Consider the following 18,557-nt stretch of genomic DNA (forward strand, 5'->3'; position numbering starts at 1 on the left):
TGAGAGGCCCACGTACCGCAAAAAAAAAAAAAAAAAAAACCACTTCTTGGGAATTCCTCCAAGTCCACTGCTATAGCCCTAATCCATTCTTTTAGAAGCTGTATGTACCATGTATATTCTATGGCATGGATGTGTCCCAATTCTTTCAACCATTCGCCCACTGATGAACATTCACACTGATTCTGATTCTTGTCCTTCGTAAACAACGTTGCTATAAACATCCTTGTATATGTGTCTTTATACATCCATGGTTTAATAACTAAGGAGAAGACCCTCAGGAGTGAGGTTGCTGGTCAAAGAGGAGCTATATTTTTATTTTAGTAGATGTTGTATTCCCCAAAACTCACATTTCCACCAGGGCTGTATGATAGTACCTCTTTCCTGAATCTCCTCCAACAATCAATGCTGTACCTTTAAAATTTTTCTTGTCAAATAAACGAAAAGTATTATTTCATTTTTAGTTTAATTTGCAGTCCCTTGATGGCTGGTATTTTGAGTATGTTCTTTTTGCTTCTTGGACATTCTAAACTTCCTTTTCATAACCTTTGCCCTTGTTTAAAAAAATTAGGTCATCTTTTACTTATCAATTTGTAAGAGCTGTTATCATATTATAGATATTAACCTTTTGGCCAATTCTCAGGCATTATACTATTCTTCATAATCATTACAATAATTTTATCCAATTCAAAAATTATTATGGAAACTTAAAGTTTTTTATTTATATATTAATTTTGGAAGAATTGATAGTTTATAGTATTGCCTTCTCAACTAAGAATGTCTTTAAATAAGATTTCAGATTTTCCTATAAATAGACCTTGTGCTTGTCATGTTAAATTTATTCTAGGCACCATATATCTTTTACCACCCTTGTACTGAAATTTTTTTTCTACTTCTATATCTATGTGTTTATTGCCAAAATAAAGAAAGGCTATTCTGACATATATATCACCTACTAAAACACTTTCAAAATTATCCTATTAATTCCAGCAGGTTTTTTCCTAGTCTTTGGATTTTCTGGGTGAACTATAACATAAACAGAAAGAAAAAAAGATAATTTTAATTCTCCTTTTCTAATTGTTTATAGCAATTATTTCATATTCTTGTATTATTGCATTTGTTAGAATCTCCAAAGCAATGTTGGATAGCAATGATGATAGTAGGCACCCCTACCAAGTTTCTCATTTTAATTGAAATTATCTCAGTGTTTCACTACTTAGAATAGCATTTCCTATTGGATTTTAGTGAATAGTCTGTTGAAATATTTAAGCAGTTTCTTTCTATTTCAAGTTTATTATGAAAATTTTTTAGAATGGTTGTTGAATTTTACCAGACCTTTGCAGTATCTATTAATATGAGCCTACAATTTTTCCCCTTTAACCTGCTGATATAATAAATTATGTTGAATGGAATTCCTGATATTTATTCCTAGAAAAAAAAATCTACTTGGTCAAAATACATTATTCTTTTGATATTTTGGTGGAATCTATTTGTTACTTTATTTCATTATCCGTAGCAAATACTTATGGATAGCTTACCATGTCAAGGGCATTGTTTAGATCCACGGCAACAAACAAAACACAAAATCTCTGACCTCATGAAGCTTTACCTTTTAGGAAGCTGTTTAAAAAATTCAATGACCTTCAATAACAAACCATTTATTCTTTGCTCATAGGTCTGTCGGTTGCCTGGTCTTGTGTCTAATTTTCTAGTATACACTCAGGTTTTTTATTGAAGAATATCACACTTACAAAAAAGAGCACAGGGCTTCCCTGGTGGCGCAGTGGTTGAGAGTCCGCCTGCCGATGCAGGGGACACGGGTTCGTGCCCCTGTCCGGGAAGATCCCACATGCCGCGGAGTGGCTGGGCCCGTGGGCCATGGCCGCTGGGCCTGCGTGTCCGGAGCCTGTGCTCTGCAATGGCAGAGGCCACAGCAGTGAGAGGCCCGCGTACTGCAAAAAAAAAAAAAAAAAAAAAAAAAAAAAAAAAAAAAAGAGCACAAATCCTAAGTGAATAGCTCAAATAATTACATACCCACCACTCAGGTCAATGTAGAGATATTTCTATTATTTGCTAATATTTTATTTAGAGCTTTTGCATTTATATTAAAAAGTAGAGTTTGGGGGACTTCCCTGGAGGTCCAGTGGTTAAGACACCGCACTTCCACTGCAGGGACCGTGGGTTAGATCACTCGTCTTGGAACTAAGATACCACATGGCATGCTGCGTGGCCAAAATAAAATAAAATAAAATAGTAAAGTTTGGTATTCAACTTATACTGGCAAGTAAATAGTACTATTTGTACACAGTTCTCCCCTTCCACCTCCCCCACCACCTTTGCCAAGGCTTCAGTGAGGATGGAGTAAACATGGTCACCCCATTGCCGTTAGCCATGTGAGTGGCTTTGACAAGTGAAATGTGAGCAAACACAGCATATGCCACATTCATCCCTGGTTTGACTTGCCTCCTTCCCATGCTATCCTCCTCCTTGAGAAAAACGTTTCCCTGGGAATCATTCATCCCAGAATCAGAAAACGTATGGACCAGAACTAAACCCAGACTGTAGCCTGAAGCCAAGCCTAACCAAGCCCAGCCAACACATAGCTGACCCACAGACCTTAGCCTGTGTTGGAAGCCACTGAGATTTTTTTTAAATTGTTATGCAGCATTATTGCAGTAGAACCTGACTAATACAACTTACTTCATTAAATGAATTAGAAACATTCCAACTTTTTCTATGGCCTGGTTTTCCTTAAAGGTAAGAAAAAACTCAGGCATCAACCTATCTGCTACTAGAGTGTTTTTCAGTAGTAAGTCTTTTATCACATTTCCCATCATGTATGGTAATTGGCCTTTTCATATTTTCTACTTCTTCTATAGGGCTAATTTTGGAAATTTATGTTTCCAGAGAAACAGCCATTTTCTGTAAGTTTTCAAATTTGTTGTTAAAAGACTTGCATGTAGTATTCTTTATAATTATTTTTAATCTCATTTGTAACTATGTCTCCTTTCTCATTCTTAATCATGTTTGTTTTTGCCCTTTCTCTCCCTTTGGACTAAGGATTAAGATCAAGTGGGTGGAGAGTTTATCTATTTCATTCATCTTTTCAAAAAAACTATTCTGAGGTTTATTTTTCCTTTGACATATTTGTTGTTGTTTCTATGTCATTAATTTCAGTTTTTATCTTTTTAGATTCCCTTTTCTTGATTCCTTTCTTTTATTTTTTAAACTAGAATCTAGTATCTGACTTTTTCTGGTTTATTTGCTTTTCTCATTTGTAAGATGAATTCTCAGTTTCTTTATTTTTCAGTTTTCCATTGCTTTTTAGACAGTTTGTTATATAACTTTGATCTTTTTAATCCAAGATAGATGGATAGTTATTTTTTAGAGCAGTTTTAGGTTCACAGCAAATCTGAGTGGAAAGTACAGAGAGTTTCCATATTCCCCCAGGGCCCCTACACACAGCCTCCCTACTATCAACAACTAGTACCAGAGTGCTGTGTTTGCTACGATTGCTACAACTGATGCACCTACATTGACACATCATTGTCACCAAAGTCCATAGTTTACATTAGGGTTCACTCTTGGTGTGTATTCTATGGGTTTTGACAAATGTAAAATGCCATATATCCATCATTACAGTATCGTGTAGACTAGTTTCACCTCCCTTCTGTCCCTTCCCCCATCCCCTCAGAATTACTGATCTTTTTACTGTCTCCATTGTTTGCCTTTTCCAGAATGTCACATAGCTGGAATCATACAGTATGATCCCTTTCCTATTGGCTTCTTTCAATTAGTAATATGCTTTAAGGTACTTCCATGTCTTTTCATGGCTTGATGGTTAATTTCTTTTTAGCGCTGAATAATACGCCATTGTATGGATGAACCACAGTTAATTTTATCCATTTGTCTACTCAAGGAAACTCGTCTACTTAGTTGCTTCCAAATTTTGGCAATTATGAATAAAACTGCTATGAACACCCATGTGCAGGTTTTTATGTAAAAATAAGCTTTCAACTTATTTGGGTAAATTCCAAGGAGGGCAATTGCTAGATCGTATGATAGGAGTATGTATAGTTTTGTAAGAAACTGCCAAACTATCTTCCACAGTAGTTGTACGTTTTGCATTTCCTATACGTATTGTACTTTGCAAAATTGATTTCGGGTTACAAAGAAAGTTTAGCAAGTATGTGAATTTGCAAATATAGCATCCTAGAATAATGAAAATAGACAGTAATTAGCAGCCTAAGGGATGGGCGTTCTATTGGTGGAAAACAGGGGAAAGAGCTCTGTCCTAATCAAGGCAGCACAGATGCAGGCATACTGCCCATCTCCTGTGGGGGTACCTGGAAGATGCTTTCCTGGTCTGGGTTCCTTGGCATCTCCAGACTCAGGAACAAGGGAACTAATCCCACTGGTTCAACAACTTCTTAGTTGCTCGCATGAGGGGTCCAGGTGTCTTCATCTGACCCAATGTCAGCCTTCCTCTGGACATCCACAGATCTCTGGGGTGCAAACTCTCGCCAGGCTCCACCTTTTCTTGGACATTTCAAGGCTCCCCAGTATTTGACGAACTGACTGGGGAGAACACCTATCCCTCATTCTTTCCACTGGTACCTAAAACTGTTTAGCTTGAGAGAGAGCGATAAATTCATTTGGAAATGGATGGAAAGGGAACCACATTCAAGTTACCGTGTTCCCAGAATCACCTCTAAAATATCCTTTTAAAATGAATTTAGTTTAAAAAGCAGAAGAATTTACAGAAACCTCAAGTATATAATATTATGGACAATACATGCTATGACAGAAATCACAAAGGTGGTGTGTGAACAACAAAGCCTGGGAAATACTACACCAGAAAAATGTCGAATTTTCCTTTCACAGCAGAATTCTACATGGCAGAATTACCAGAGTGTTCTTCTAACAAGGTGTTATGTGTTGCTTTAAAGGAAAAAAAAAAAAAAGCTCACAATCAGAACTAAACTAGTAAAATGACTTCTCCATGGTGAGATAAGCCATACATACACACATATATATATACACACTGTGTATGTGCAATACACATGTATCAATATGTATAACATACACATAGACAGAACTTAGGACAGACACAGATAGTTCAAGAAAGCAAGGAGCCAGACTTTATAATGTTTTAGATATAATAGCTGCAAGGACACAGAACCCTGGGGCTATTAGAGAAAGGTTGGACAGGAGTTGTAACCATCACAAGGGACTTCCTCTCTCACCGGGGACCCCCTCCATAGAGGGGTCTGGGCTACTGAGGACCTCAAAGCCCAATATGCCTTTACTACAGGGAGGAATTCCTTCCAAAGTAGGTGCCTCACGTATTTCTTTTGTTTCTTTTGTTGTGTAATGTTCATTAATACTTGTCCACAAGGCATGGGGGAGGGAGGGAGGGAGGTCATGGTGGCACCTTTAAGAGGCCCTGCTGGGACACACCACACCCCTCTCAAAGTCTCTCTCTCTCACACAAACACACCCCTTAAACTTTCACCAACCCACATCACCAGGCTGCTGTGAGCTCCTCAACAACAAAGGGTCCTGGCTCATCCTGCGCTGGGTCCTGCCTCCATCTGCGATGGACTTGCCCAACTGCTCAGTGTCTCCTGAGGATTCGGGAGACACCCCCCCCCAAGGACCTAACACTCCACTTAGCTCACAAAGTGCTTCACCGACCTCAGGAAAGTTTCGCGCCTGAGGAGATGGACAGAAAGGGCTGCTGTGGGTTACCTGCCTTGGCGGGTTCAGGTTCCCTTTTTTTAGGAAGGAGCACAAAGCACAGAGAGGGGAGGGGCGTGTAACAGTAGTTGCCAGGGCCTGCGGGCGAGAGCGGAGAGGGGAGAGGCGAACGCATGAGAAGGTGCTCTGCGAACCCACGACTTGGCCCCTCCGCGAGGCAGAGCCAGGGCCAGGCTGCGGGCCTCCCAACTCCGATTCGGGGCCCTCTGTGTCGCTGCCCTGTCTGATCTACCAGCCCCGTGGCTTCTGATACTGAGCTCGGCACTCAAGCCAATCGTCGCTTCTCGCTGAGGTCGGCGTGCGTGCCAGGGAAGAAAGCCATTGTGCTCTCGGCACTGGCATCGCTACACCTGCGACCTCTGCCAGCACTCACAGGCCCAGAGCCCCGCGTGAGCGTGTGTGTGTGTGTGTGTGTCCATGCGTGCACGTGTACCCCAGCGCACACGAGGCGCTGGCCCTTACGCCGGCCCACCGGGAGCTCCGGGCTCACGGGGATGGACGAGCCCGGCTGGCGCGTGGCCGAGCCCGGGGTCGGGGTGCTCCGAGAATTCGGTTACTGTTGTCGGGGCTGGGCTGGGGGGCGCCTGCAGCCGGCGGGCTGCAGTCCATTGAGAGCTCAGCGGGGCGGCTGGCGCAGTGGTGGCGCGTCCCCCCTCCCCCGCCCTTTGCCCCGCGCACCTGCCAGCGCCCCCCCCGCCCCGCCCCGCCCCGCGCGCCATCTGTCGTCTGAGCGCAATTGTAAGCCGCCGCGCCTGGCGTCCTGGAAGACACCCAAGGGGACCCGGGGCTTAGCCCGGGCGAGAGGCAAACAAGGAGGGTTTATTCCAATCCCGTTTGGAGGTGACCTTGAGCCAAATAGCCAAACCCGGGGACATTCGCCGGCACCCTCCCACTCCAGCTCTGGGCACAGGGCTTCTTTGGGGGCCCCTCCTGCACCCGGACACCCAGGGTCCGCCATCTTAGCCGGAGCCCTCTGATTGGGCTTTCTGGGATATTATCGGAACCGCAGGAGCCCGTCAGCTGGCAGATCCCGCCGGAAGCCTTCCTGAAGAGCCCCTGCGATCCCGTTTCAAATGCAGATGCAGGTTTTGTCTGCAAGTCTGAACCTCCTAGTTTACCCCAATTGTCCGGGCCTCTTGGGACACAGGCTTGAAAGAAGAGTTTCTCTTTTCTGCAACTGCAAATGCGGCCCGTTCCCGTCCCACCTGCCAGCCTGCTGCCCCAGCAGTCTTCTCTTCAGCCACATGTGTTTAATAGCTCACGTCTTCCTTTAAGTTACTGGAAGTTTCAAATACTTTGGCATATCCCGACCAAAACCAAACCAAACCAAACAGAAACAAAGCTATGGCCGTTGTGAACTCACCTTTTCAAACTACTCGCCTTTTCTACTGTTACAACTACTGCTGTGTCCCCCAAAGATTCTAATCATCCACCCTCCCTCCTAGGCACCTCTCAGGCTGCAGCTTGTGGAGTTCACCCTTCTCCCACTCAACCCCACTCCCTTCTCCCCCACACAACCAACACATCACCCCTTTTCACAGATGGAAAACCAAAGACTAAGAGACAGAGGAAACTGTGGACAGATGTGGTCTTTATGGATTTAAAAACAAAAGCACCCACACTCAATTTGGGTTGCTATTACTAGCAGGCATATCCATGCAAAGAGGGGTGTCAGGGCTCAAGGGGGGAGACTTGGGGCTGACCTCTCAGGTGGGGTCTCTCCAGGCTGATACCTTAGTAGGTGTCTGTCTCCTGACCCTGCGGCCAGGAAAGGAGAGTGCCAGCACCCCAAAAGTTTCAGATCCCCAGGAAGCATGTTCACACAAGGCAGGGCAGAATCGCATTTAGAGTGACGCTCTTCTCCTCTAGAACTTTCAATGCTTCCAGCTCCTAATTCTCCATCCAAAGGAAGGCCTGGAGGGGTGGAATCAGAACTGGAAGTAGAGAGGCCTCTGTGGGATACTGCACCTCAGGTCTCCTCCCTTGGACAGAACTGGAAATAAAAATTGTGCTTCCCCCTTTCCCATCCCCCAAAACAAATGGATTTTTAAAAGTGTGTTAATATTGCTGATTATTCCTGGGCTGTGTGTATATGCACGTGCATGTGTTTGTGTGTGTGTGTGTGTGTGTGTGTGTGTGTGTGTAGATAATGTATGCATGTGGCACAGAATTCCAAAGGAACAAATGGTTATTCAGCGAGAAACAATTCTCTCCTCCACCCTGTTCCCAGAATGCCAGTGTTTGATTTCTGCTTGGCCCCAGGAAGGCTTCCGTCTCAGCTGCTGGGCTCCTGTCTTGCCTCCAGCTGTGGGACCGAGTGCAAGACTCTCCTCTCTGAACCTTGGCTGCCTCCTCAGCAAGATGACGGCAAGAACATCTGCCACATGAGGTTGTTAGGACCAAATGAGAATGTGTAAAAAGTGCTCCAGGCCCGCGGGAGTGCTGAGTGCTGGCAAGTCATGACTACTAGAAACAAAGCACTATTCTCACCCCCTCACCTTGTTGAGCAAAGTCCAAGGGGATAGGATTTGAAGATCTTGGATGAGAAAAGGAAAGATTTGGCAGCTGGGAGGTTATAGGCTATTCCAGTGTGGAGGAGAGCTGGAGTTAATTAAAAATGGGCACGAGAGGCTGAAGGGAGGTGTGTCAGGTAGCTTACACTGCATAACAAACAACCACAAAATACTTATGGCATTTCTTATACTAAGCATTTCTTTCTTCCTCAGCACTTGCAGGCCAGCTGCAGTTCTGCTTGAGGTTGTAAACTGTGGGCCAGTTCTGTTCCATGTGTCTTATCCTAAGGCTAGGCTGAGGTGTCCTACTCCCTGGGGTATGTTCTTCTGGCAATGACAGAAACATGACGTCCAAGCCAAACTACAAAAGCATAATATCTGCTAACATCTTATTGGACAAAATAAGTCACATGGCCCAAAGTCAAGGGGGGTTATGTTCATGATGAAATAGTGGCAATGGTATGTATTACCATGGAGCAAAGAACTGGGAGCAACATTTCAATCTCTTCTCTCTACATTCCCTTCCTAAGGAACACCCATCTCCACAGCCTTAAATGCTATGCATTTGCTAAGGATTCTTAACTTACCTTTCAGTCCCCAGTCGTCCCCTAAGTTCAAACCCCCCCTGAGTTCCCACAACCCATCTCGCCCCAGCATCTCCACTTGCAGATCCCACACATTCTCCAACTGGGACTCCGGGTTCCCTGCCTCCACCCCAAACCTGACTTCAGCAGTGGTCCCCTCTTCTACCCTCTTGCTCAAATAAAAGGCAGAGGATCGCCTTTCACCCACTTTCTCCCTTACCCCCTCTTCACCGCACTCAACCCATCAGCATGATACTGCCTCCAAAACATGCCTCTCCCTGGTCTAAACCCTCAGCATCCTTCACCTGCATGACTGCCATAGCTCACAACTGCTCTCCCTGCTCTGCCTTTGCCCCCTTCAGTCTTCTCTCAACACAGCAGTGACAGTGATACTTACAAGTAGATCAGATCATGCCACCCTTCTGCTCCCAATCTCTGATGGCTCGCAGCTCAGAGCAAAGCAAAGTCCTTGTAATGGTCTACAAAGCTTTACATAACCTGCCTTCACTTCCCCACCTCTCCGACTTCACTCCCTAATACTCTGGCCCTCACACATTCTGCTCCAGCCACACTGCCCTCCTGACTGCTCTGCAAACACTGTCAGGCACACAATGGCCTCGGGGCCTTTGCACTTGCTGCTCCCTCTACCTGGAATGCTGCTCCCCAAAACTCCTACAGCTAATCCCCTTGCTTCACCTTCCCAGGAAAACTTCCCCTGGCCACCTTATCCAAAAAAATCACCTCTTACCCAAACTTTCAGATCCCCTTTCTTATCACTATCAAACCAGAGATAAAATTTACTCATCTGTTTGCTTATTTTTCATCTCTCGTGGGGATAGTGTATATTCTGTGTATCATGGCCATCCCAGTTTGCCTAGGACTGTCCCTATTTTAGCACTGAAATGACCATGTCCCAGGAAGTCCCTGGAAAACTGGATGGTGGTCATTCACAAGGGCAAGGATTGTCCTCTGTTTTGTTCACTGCTTTATTTCTATTCTTGACATTTAGCACATTGCCTGGCACTCAATAAATAGTGCTTGAATGAGTGACTGAATGAATGAGCAGCCAGAGCGATCAGCTAAAAACTTAGACCACTTCCCTCCCATCCTAAAAACTTTTGTTTAAAATGAAATCTTAAAATGATTGCAATTAAAATGAAATCTACACTCCTTACCATGGCTGAGGAAGGGTCAGCTTGTGGCTGAGGGTCAGCTCTGGGTAGCCTGACCCTCTTCCAGCCTCCTCAAGTCCACCAACCCTTTCAAATCTCTAGAACTTTGCTGTTGCTGCTTTCTTGGCCTGGAATATATACACTTCCCTTGGAGGCTCCAGCTCATCCTTGAAGCCTCAGTTCAAATGGGGTCCTCAGAGAGGCCTTCCCAGGCTGTCTTATCCAAGAGGCTTCCTCCAAGCCCTGCAGCTTTCCACTCTATTTCCTGTGTACCACTCATCACTAACTGTAATCACCCTTGTTTGTTTATTTGTTTTTTATTGCCTGTTTCCCATGAGGGCTGGAGCTGTCTGCCTTGTTCTCTGTGACAACGCCACTGCCTAGAACATGCCGAATGCTCTTAAATATCTGCTACAACAATGCCTTGTGGTCAGGAGAGGAGGACAGAGAGTAGGAAAGATTCCATGCCCAGAGGGAGGAGTTAATTTCACTGGGGACCAAATGGGTTTTATGAGCAATGAAGGAATTCTTTGGACCTTGTCAAGGATGATAATAATTGTAATGAAAATAATATATACTGGGACTTCCCTGGCGGTCCAGTGGTTGAGACTCCACGCTTCCACTGCAGGAGGCACGGATTTGATCCCTGGTTGGGGAACTAGGATCCCGCATGCCACTCAGCGCGGCAGAATGATAATAAAAATAATAATATACCTTTTATTAAGCACTTAACATGGGCCAGGCGCTAAGCACCTTATACACATCACCTCATCTAATCCCACAACAACTTCATTATTATCTCCATTTTCAGGTAAGAAAACTAAGCGTAAAAGGCACTGTCCATTGCCTACCTAATATCCATTCTCCTAATATCCTAATATCTTCTCTGACACTAGAACTCCAGCTTTTTGTAGGGTGAGAATGTGTCCAGCCCTAGTGATGAATCACACAAATTCTATTCCCTGCAGAATCAGACTCCCTTGCAGCTAAGGGTGGCCATGTAAGCCTATTCTCAGCAATGTAAAATAAGCAGGAGTCTACTGGGGGAGGAAGTATTCTGAGAAAATTTCTACTTTTCCCACATCCTTCTTCCTGCCTTAAAGTGAAGTGTGGTCTGGAGCCCTGGCAGCCATCTTATGACCACGAGAAAATAGCTCAAGGGTGAAAGCTTTCAGATTAAGCATGGCAGATCAGAAAGAGGGAAGCCCTCTGGTTTTCCAGTCACATTGTTTACCATCTGAACCAATGCAAGCAACCTCCTACCTCCAGTCTTTTTGTTACTTGAGTGAAATAAACCCCTATTTGTTTAAACCATCATTAGCCAAATTCACTGTTACTTGCAATTGAGCACATTCCTAACTAATAGGCTAGAGCTCAGAACTTTGGAGAGGATCAAACTTAGAGAGGAAGAATTCCGTCAAGAGTTTGACTGTGGAAGTTAACAGATTAATGGCTGGAGCTTAAGCTCAGATTTTGTCTTGGTGATTCAAACTAAACAGATCTTGAATACATTGTTTCTGAGGCCACTTAAAAGAGAGAAGGATAAAAAAAAAGTCACATTCACGGCAGTATGCATATATAGTGAAATTTCCAAAAATGACAGAAGGAATTCTACAAGGAAGGTTAGGAGTAAAAGATGAAAGGTTTTGTCATATTACAAGGTATAAAAGAACTGACATCTCTTAGTTCTATTATGCTCCAGGAACTGTGTCAGAAGTTTTACAGTATTAGCCCATATGGACCTCCCAACTGCTTTGCAAGGCAGGAATTATCATCTCCACATGACAGAGGAGGAAACTGAAGCCCCGGGAGGAAGTAAAGTTAAAACATCTAAGAGCTGTAGATACAAACAACCCAAGTCAGAAATTTGACATGCATTTTAAAGAATATAAATTCACAAGCTGATCCTAAAATCCATATGGAAATACAAACAACCTAGAATACCTAAAAACACCCTAAAAAAGAGATTAAAAGTTGGAGGACTACTGGCAGATGTATGCCTAATTTTTTTTTTTTTTTTTTTTTTTTTTTTTGCGGTACGCAGGCCTCTCCCATTTCAGAGCACAGGCTCTGGGCACGCAGGCCCAGCGGCCATGGCTCACGGGCCCAGCCGCTCCACGGCATGTGGTATCTTCCCGGACCGGGGCACGAACCCATGTCCCCTGCATCGGCAGGCGGACTCTCAACCACTGCGCCACCAGGGAAGCCCTATGCTTAATTTTTAAAGAAGCTGCCAAACTGTTTCCCAAAGTGGTTGTATATTTAACTTTCTTATCCACAGTGAAAACACTGATTTCAGAAATTATTACAAAGCTGTAGTAACAAAAACAACATAGTATTTGTGCAAAGATAAACAAATAAACCAATGGTACAGAATAAAGAATCCAGGATCCAGAAATAAACCTATGCATAAATGAACAACCTATTTTTGACAAAGGACAAAATAACACAGTGGAGAAAGGACAGCCTTTTCAACAAATAATGCTGGAACAATTGGATTTATACATAGGCAAAATGAAGACTCAGAAGAGGAGAAGAAGGGGGAGCTGGGGAAGGAAAGTCACTCCTTGCACCATTAATAAAAATTAACTCAAAATGGATCATAGACCTTAATATAAGAGCTAAAACTACACAACTCTTAGAGGAAAGCTAGGAGTAAATATACGAGTAAATCTTCATGACTTTGTGTTGGTCATTGGTTTCTTAGATATAGCACCAAAGCACAATCCATAAAAAAATAAGTGGATAAATTGGACTTTATCAAAATTAAAAACTTCTGCTCTTCAAAAGACACTGTTAAGAGCAGGAAAAGACAAGCCACAGACTGGAAGGAAACACTGGCCAAGCATATATCTGATAAAGCACTTGTATCCAGAATAGGGAATTCCCTGGTGGTCCAGTTTTTAGGACTCAGCGCTTTCACTGCCGAGAATCCGGGTTCAATCCCTGGTCGGGAAACTAAGATCCCATAAGCCAAAAAAATAAATGAATACATAAATAAAAACGAATACAGAATATATAAAGAATCCTCAAACTCAATAATAAACAAAGAACCCAATTTAAAAGGGGGAGAAGGCAATATATTTGAACAGACACTTCACAAGAAGAAATACAGTTGGCAAATAAACACATGAAAAGATGCTCAACTTCAATAGCCATGAAGGAAATTCAAATGAAAACCACAATGAGATATCACTACATGCCTATTAAATGGCTACGATTAGAAAGACCTGCCATACCAACCCTGGTGAGTCTGTAGAGGAAATTACACTCTCATACACTGTGGGTGAGAAAGTTAAATAGTACAACCACTTTGGAAACCAGTGTGGCAGCTTCTTTAAAAATTAGGCATATACCTGCCAGATTAACCCGCCACTCCTCTCCTAGGTGACTACCCAAGAGGAAAGGGAATATATGTTTATACAAACACTTGGACACAAATGTTCATAACAGCTTTATTTATTTATTTTTATTTTTTTGCGGGATGCAGGCCTCTCACTGCTGTGGCCTCTCCCGCTGCAGAGCACAGGCTCCGGACGTGCAGGCTCAGCAGCCATGGCTCATGGGCCCAGCCGCTCCGCGGCATGTGGGATCTTCCCAGATCGGGGCACGAACCCTTGTCCCCTGCATCGGCAGGTGGACTCTCAACCACTGCGCCACCAGGGAAGCCCATAACAGCTTTATTTATAATACCCAAGAGCTGGGGGGAAAACAAAAGTCCATCAAAAGATGAAAAGATAAACAAATCATGGTATATCCCATACAATGGAATACAACCTAGAATAAAAGAAAATGAACTATTGAGACACACAACAGCTGGATGAATCTCAAAGGAATGATGCTGAGTGAAAGAAACCAGACAAGAAAGGGTCTCAGATCAGTGGTTGCCAGGGAGGAGTGGGTGCTGTAAAGTGCACAAGGAAACCTTGGGGGCAATAGATATGTTCACTCCCTTGATGGTGGTGATGATTTCGTGGTTCGTATATTCAGTCAAAATTTAACACATTGTTCAGTGTAGTTTATCATATGCCAATGAGATCTCAACGAAACTGTTCTTTTTTTTAAATTAATTAATTAATTAATTTATATTTTTGACTGTGTTGGGCCTTCGTTGCTGGGCGCAGGCTTTCTCTAGTTGTGGCGAGTGGGGGCCACTCTTCATTGCGGTGCGCGGGCCTCTCACTGTCGTGGCCTCTCTTGTTGCGGAGCACAGGCTCCAGACACGCAGGCTCAGTAGTTGTGGCTCACGGGCCCAGTTGATCCGTGGAATGTGGGATCTTCCCAGACCAGGGCTCGAACCCACGCCCCCTGCATTGGCAGGCAGATTCTCAACCACTGTGCCACCAAGGAAGCCCCAAAACTGTTCTTTAGAAGCAGTCAAGAGTGAGCACAGGGTCAGCAGAGAAGCCCTCACCGGATCTCTAGGGCTCCCGCGAGCTCACCCCACCCCCACTGCTGCCCCCAGATGGCCAAAGTCTGTTGGCAGGAGCTATGTGTGCGAAAACGATGGCTAGAATAGCTGGAATTCTTCATATAAATTCCAGGAAATCCAGGGCCTTCTGGGCACCATATGAAAACATAAGAGGGAAAAAATGGCTCATTTTCTGAGAAAAACGAAGCATATTTTATGGGGTCATGGAGCCTCTGAAATACCTCCACCAACCATTTCTCCTGATGCTTCTTGGTGCTGGGGTTGGATGTGGGGAAGAGAAAACCCCAGCTCTGCCTGTCCTTTCCAGCCAGGGTCTCACGCAGAGGTGGTCCTGGCACCCATCGAGGCTGACAGGAGGGGACCGAGGAGAGGGGACTCCTACGGACATCCGGGGAGGTAGGGCAGGCTGGTGCAGGCCTCCAGGCCAGCAGATGTCCCAAACTCAGTGGCATGGGAAATTAGGCTGTTAGGGGCAGTCAAAACATGGGGACCCCAGTGTGACCCTGGGGGAGACTGTGTCACCTGTGGCTTTCCCGGGTGCCCAGACCAAGGTGGGGGCTGATCCCAGCAAGGGCAAGTTCTTCTCTGCAGGTGGAGACGCACACATATGCCCACGCAGCTGCCCCGGCTGTGGGCAAGGAGCAGACCCCACCACCCCTGTCCTCCGGACCAGATCAAGCTATAATAGCCAAGCTTTCACTTTGTAACAAGTTCTCTTCCATTCAACAGATATTAATTGAGTGTCTACAACGTGCCAGGTGCTCTGGTTTCTGGTAATCCCAGCCCTCATGGAGCTTACATTCCAGTGGGGAAAACAGACCAAATACAAGACAAATAAATAAACACACAATGTGTCAGATGGCTGTCAGTGCAGTGAAGAAAAATAAAGCAGAGACAGGAGAGGAGGCAAGGGTAGAAGAAGGGGTGGTGGGTGGAGCTGGGAGGGAAGAGGTGGAGTCACCTGGCATGACCCGCCCTTTTCTCACCTGTGATGGGTTTTCCCCCTGATCTTAGAGCAGACCACAAGGAATCAGGATGAACTTTGTTGTTCCCTCGGCAGCTGTATCCAAGGCCCGCTTGTATTCTCAGCAGCTTCTCCTGGACAGGAGGAGGGCATCATGGCAGCCCCCCCTCTCCCCACTGCCCCATCACAGCCATTCCTGGGGCTGCCCGTCCCTGGGCCCAGTGATGAGCTAATTACCCCCAAAACTGAGTACTTTCCTCAACTCTCTGCCAAGCCTCCTCCCGCTAATCCCACCTCCTAAACTCAGAAAAGTCATGGCCCGCAGTCTCTCATTATTTTCTGAGTCGTTACCATGTACCTTCTATTTATTCAGGCCTGTTTCTCTGTCCGTGATCATGACACACCAATTCCTATTTCTGTGCCTTTTCTCCCATGCTGCTCCTCACCTGGAATGCCCTCCTCCTATTCACACATTTTTCATACTCAGAGGTAAAGCTGTAACCCACATATTTCTAGAACCCCTCCCTGCCCACATCAGCCCTATGAAGCCCCTCTTCTTGAGCTCTAAGAGCACACAGCATCTGAGCCTCATAAATGAGGCAATAAGATCTCTGCGTTCCACTGTTACCCGCTGCTGTTAGTCTGGTCCCATCCTGGGTGCTCCTCTCTGAGATTCAAGATCAAGCTGAGCACACAAAAGGTACACCATGGATATAGCTGATTTCTCCCTAAAAACAAGGCTTTGTTTTCTCCAAATTTTCCCCTCTCCATCTGAGAAATGGAAATGGTTTGGAAAATTCCAACATGGGAGTGTTCAGACTTATTTGAGTTGTGCAAGTGGGAAAAAATGTGCTTTTCCCAAAATTAACAAATTCCCCCAGCCTTTCCTCTGAAAGCAATTCACAAACCTCTGAGCCCAGTGTGTAAGCTCGCCAGTTTCTTTTCTTCATCTCTCTAAAGAATGAATTGCCCTCCTGTTTGTATGTTGTATGCACACATGTATTTGTGAGTAAATGAGGAGGATGGAATCAGAGTAGAAATTAACTGATCTTGAAAACGTAGCAAATGACAAGTGGAGACTGGCAAGCCCTTTGATGCACAGGTCCCTGGCTTTCCAGTGTGCTCAAGAGACAAGTTCTTAACACCAGTATGCTCCCACCCGTCTCTATGCTCCCTCTGCATTTATCCAAATTCAGTCATTCATCCATTCAACAAACACTAATTGAAAATCAAATGTGGTTGGCAGTTTCTAAAATGGCTCCCAATGATCCCATTTCCTGGTAACTATATTCTTGTGTAATCTCCTCCCCTTGAGTGTGCACTGGACCTAGCGACTTGCTTCTAATGAACAGAATGCAGCAAAAGTGATGGGACATCACATCCAACATTAGTTTACAAAAGACAGTAGCTTCCACCTTGCTTGCACTCTCTGTGGTTCTCCTTGTTTACTCGTTCTGGTGAGGTCCCCTGCCCCATTGTGAGATGTCCTATGAGGGTGGACTCTGGCCAACAGCGAGAAATGGAGGCCCTCAGTCTAACAGCCTGCAAGACACTGAATCCTGCCAGCAACCCTGTGAGCCGGAAGCAGATCCTCCCCACTCAGTTCTTCAGATGAGATTGCAGCCACGGACGACGTGTTGATGGCAGCCTAGTGAGAGATGCTGAGCCAGAGGATCCAGTAAAGTTGCAACCAGGTTCCTGGCCACAGTAGTTATAAGACAGTAAACGTTGTCGTTTTAAGCCACTAAATTTGCGGGTAATTTGTTACGAAGCAATGCATGATTCATACACCAACAATGTGTCAAGCATTGTTCTTGGTCCTGGGACATAGCAGAGGACAAAACATACACACAACCCTGTCCTCATGTAGCTGACAGCCTAGTGAGGGGAGGCAGATGATAAACAAAGCCTGGTGAAGGGGAATGGGAAATTGCCAGGGTTTCGGGTAAGCAGTAACTGGGGTTGACAGTAGTTGTAGGGTATTTGGAAAGGCCTCCCTGAGAAGGTAGCATCTGAGCAGAGACCAGCAGTGAAAGCGTGGGCCATGGGCTATCTAAGGGGAAAGTGTTCCTTACAGAAGGAATGGTCTAGAATACATTTTTGTTTTGCTTGGCAAAATAACATTTAGAGAAGGAAAGGCTTTTGGCTTCTCTTTTTAGCCTGTAGGAAAAATAACCAAACCCAGGCAGCCCACCAGAAATGCATTCCGACTTTCCTCCTGCTCCAGAGAGAGCTCTGGGTCCAGACAGAGGTAAGCTGTGTTTCTGTTTTGTTTGCTTCCTGTGTCCTCAATATAGGCAGTTACTCACCTTGGCAGGTGGGGCTTCTGTGATTTTAAGAGAGGGAAGGATGTCGCCTATTGCCTCTCCATCCCGCCCTCTGCCCTGGACTGGCTTTCGTACTTGACACAGAGTATAGGATGTCAGGATTGGGTGGCTGTGACCCCAGGCCAGAGGGATACCATCTGGAGAAGACTTGAACGGTCCCATTCACTTTGAAATCCCTGGGGCCAGCTACCAATTCACATTGGGCCAGACCCCCTGAGGGTCTAAGACATCCATCCAGAGCCACTCCAGCTGCTGAGAGCTGGCTGGAGACAGGGGCACTGACGACCACTCACTTCCATCCGCACAGCCCTTAGGCTTATCTGAGGAATTCAAGGGAAGAGCAGTTTACAGAATGTTTTTTACTTGCCCTGTAAAGGAAGTAAGCCAGATAAAGTTATCTTATTGTGTGTGAAAGTGGACGTCTGGGTGCACTCAGTGATTCTCCTTCCCACCCCACCTGCCCAGAGTGAGGCTGGACACCAGAGCTGCTCAGTGGAGATGGTGATTTGTGAGAGGAGGTGCCAAGAACAGCTCTCCTGCCAAAATCTGACCCGAGCCAGATCTGATCCCTTGGCCCAAGTCAGAATCAAATGCCTGCCTCTGACTTCTGTCAGACACTGGCTTTGCTTGATGCCTCTCACATCCTAGAAAGAAGGGGTGGACTTTCTCTCCAGCCTGTGGTATCCAGGACAGCCTGGCTCTACAAGGGCCCCACCTTGGCAGCCAAGAGTGCTCTGCTTCTCCAGACAGGAGGCAAGGACAAAATAAAGACATTTCCAACCAATAAAAATGGGAAGATTTTGTCACC

Source organism: Lagenorhynchus albirostris, chromosome 5 (assembly GCF_949774975.1).
Source record: "Lagenorhynchus albirostris chromosome 5, mLagAlb1.1, whole genome shotgun sequence".
NCBI lineage: Eukaryota > Metazoa > Chordata > Mammalia > Artiodactyla > Delphinidae > Lagenorhynchus > Lagenorhynchus albirostris.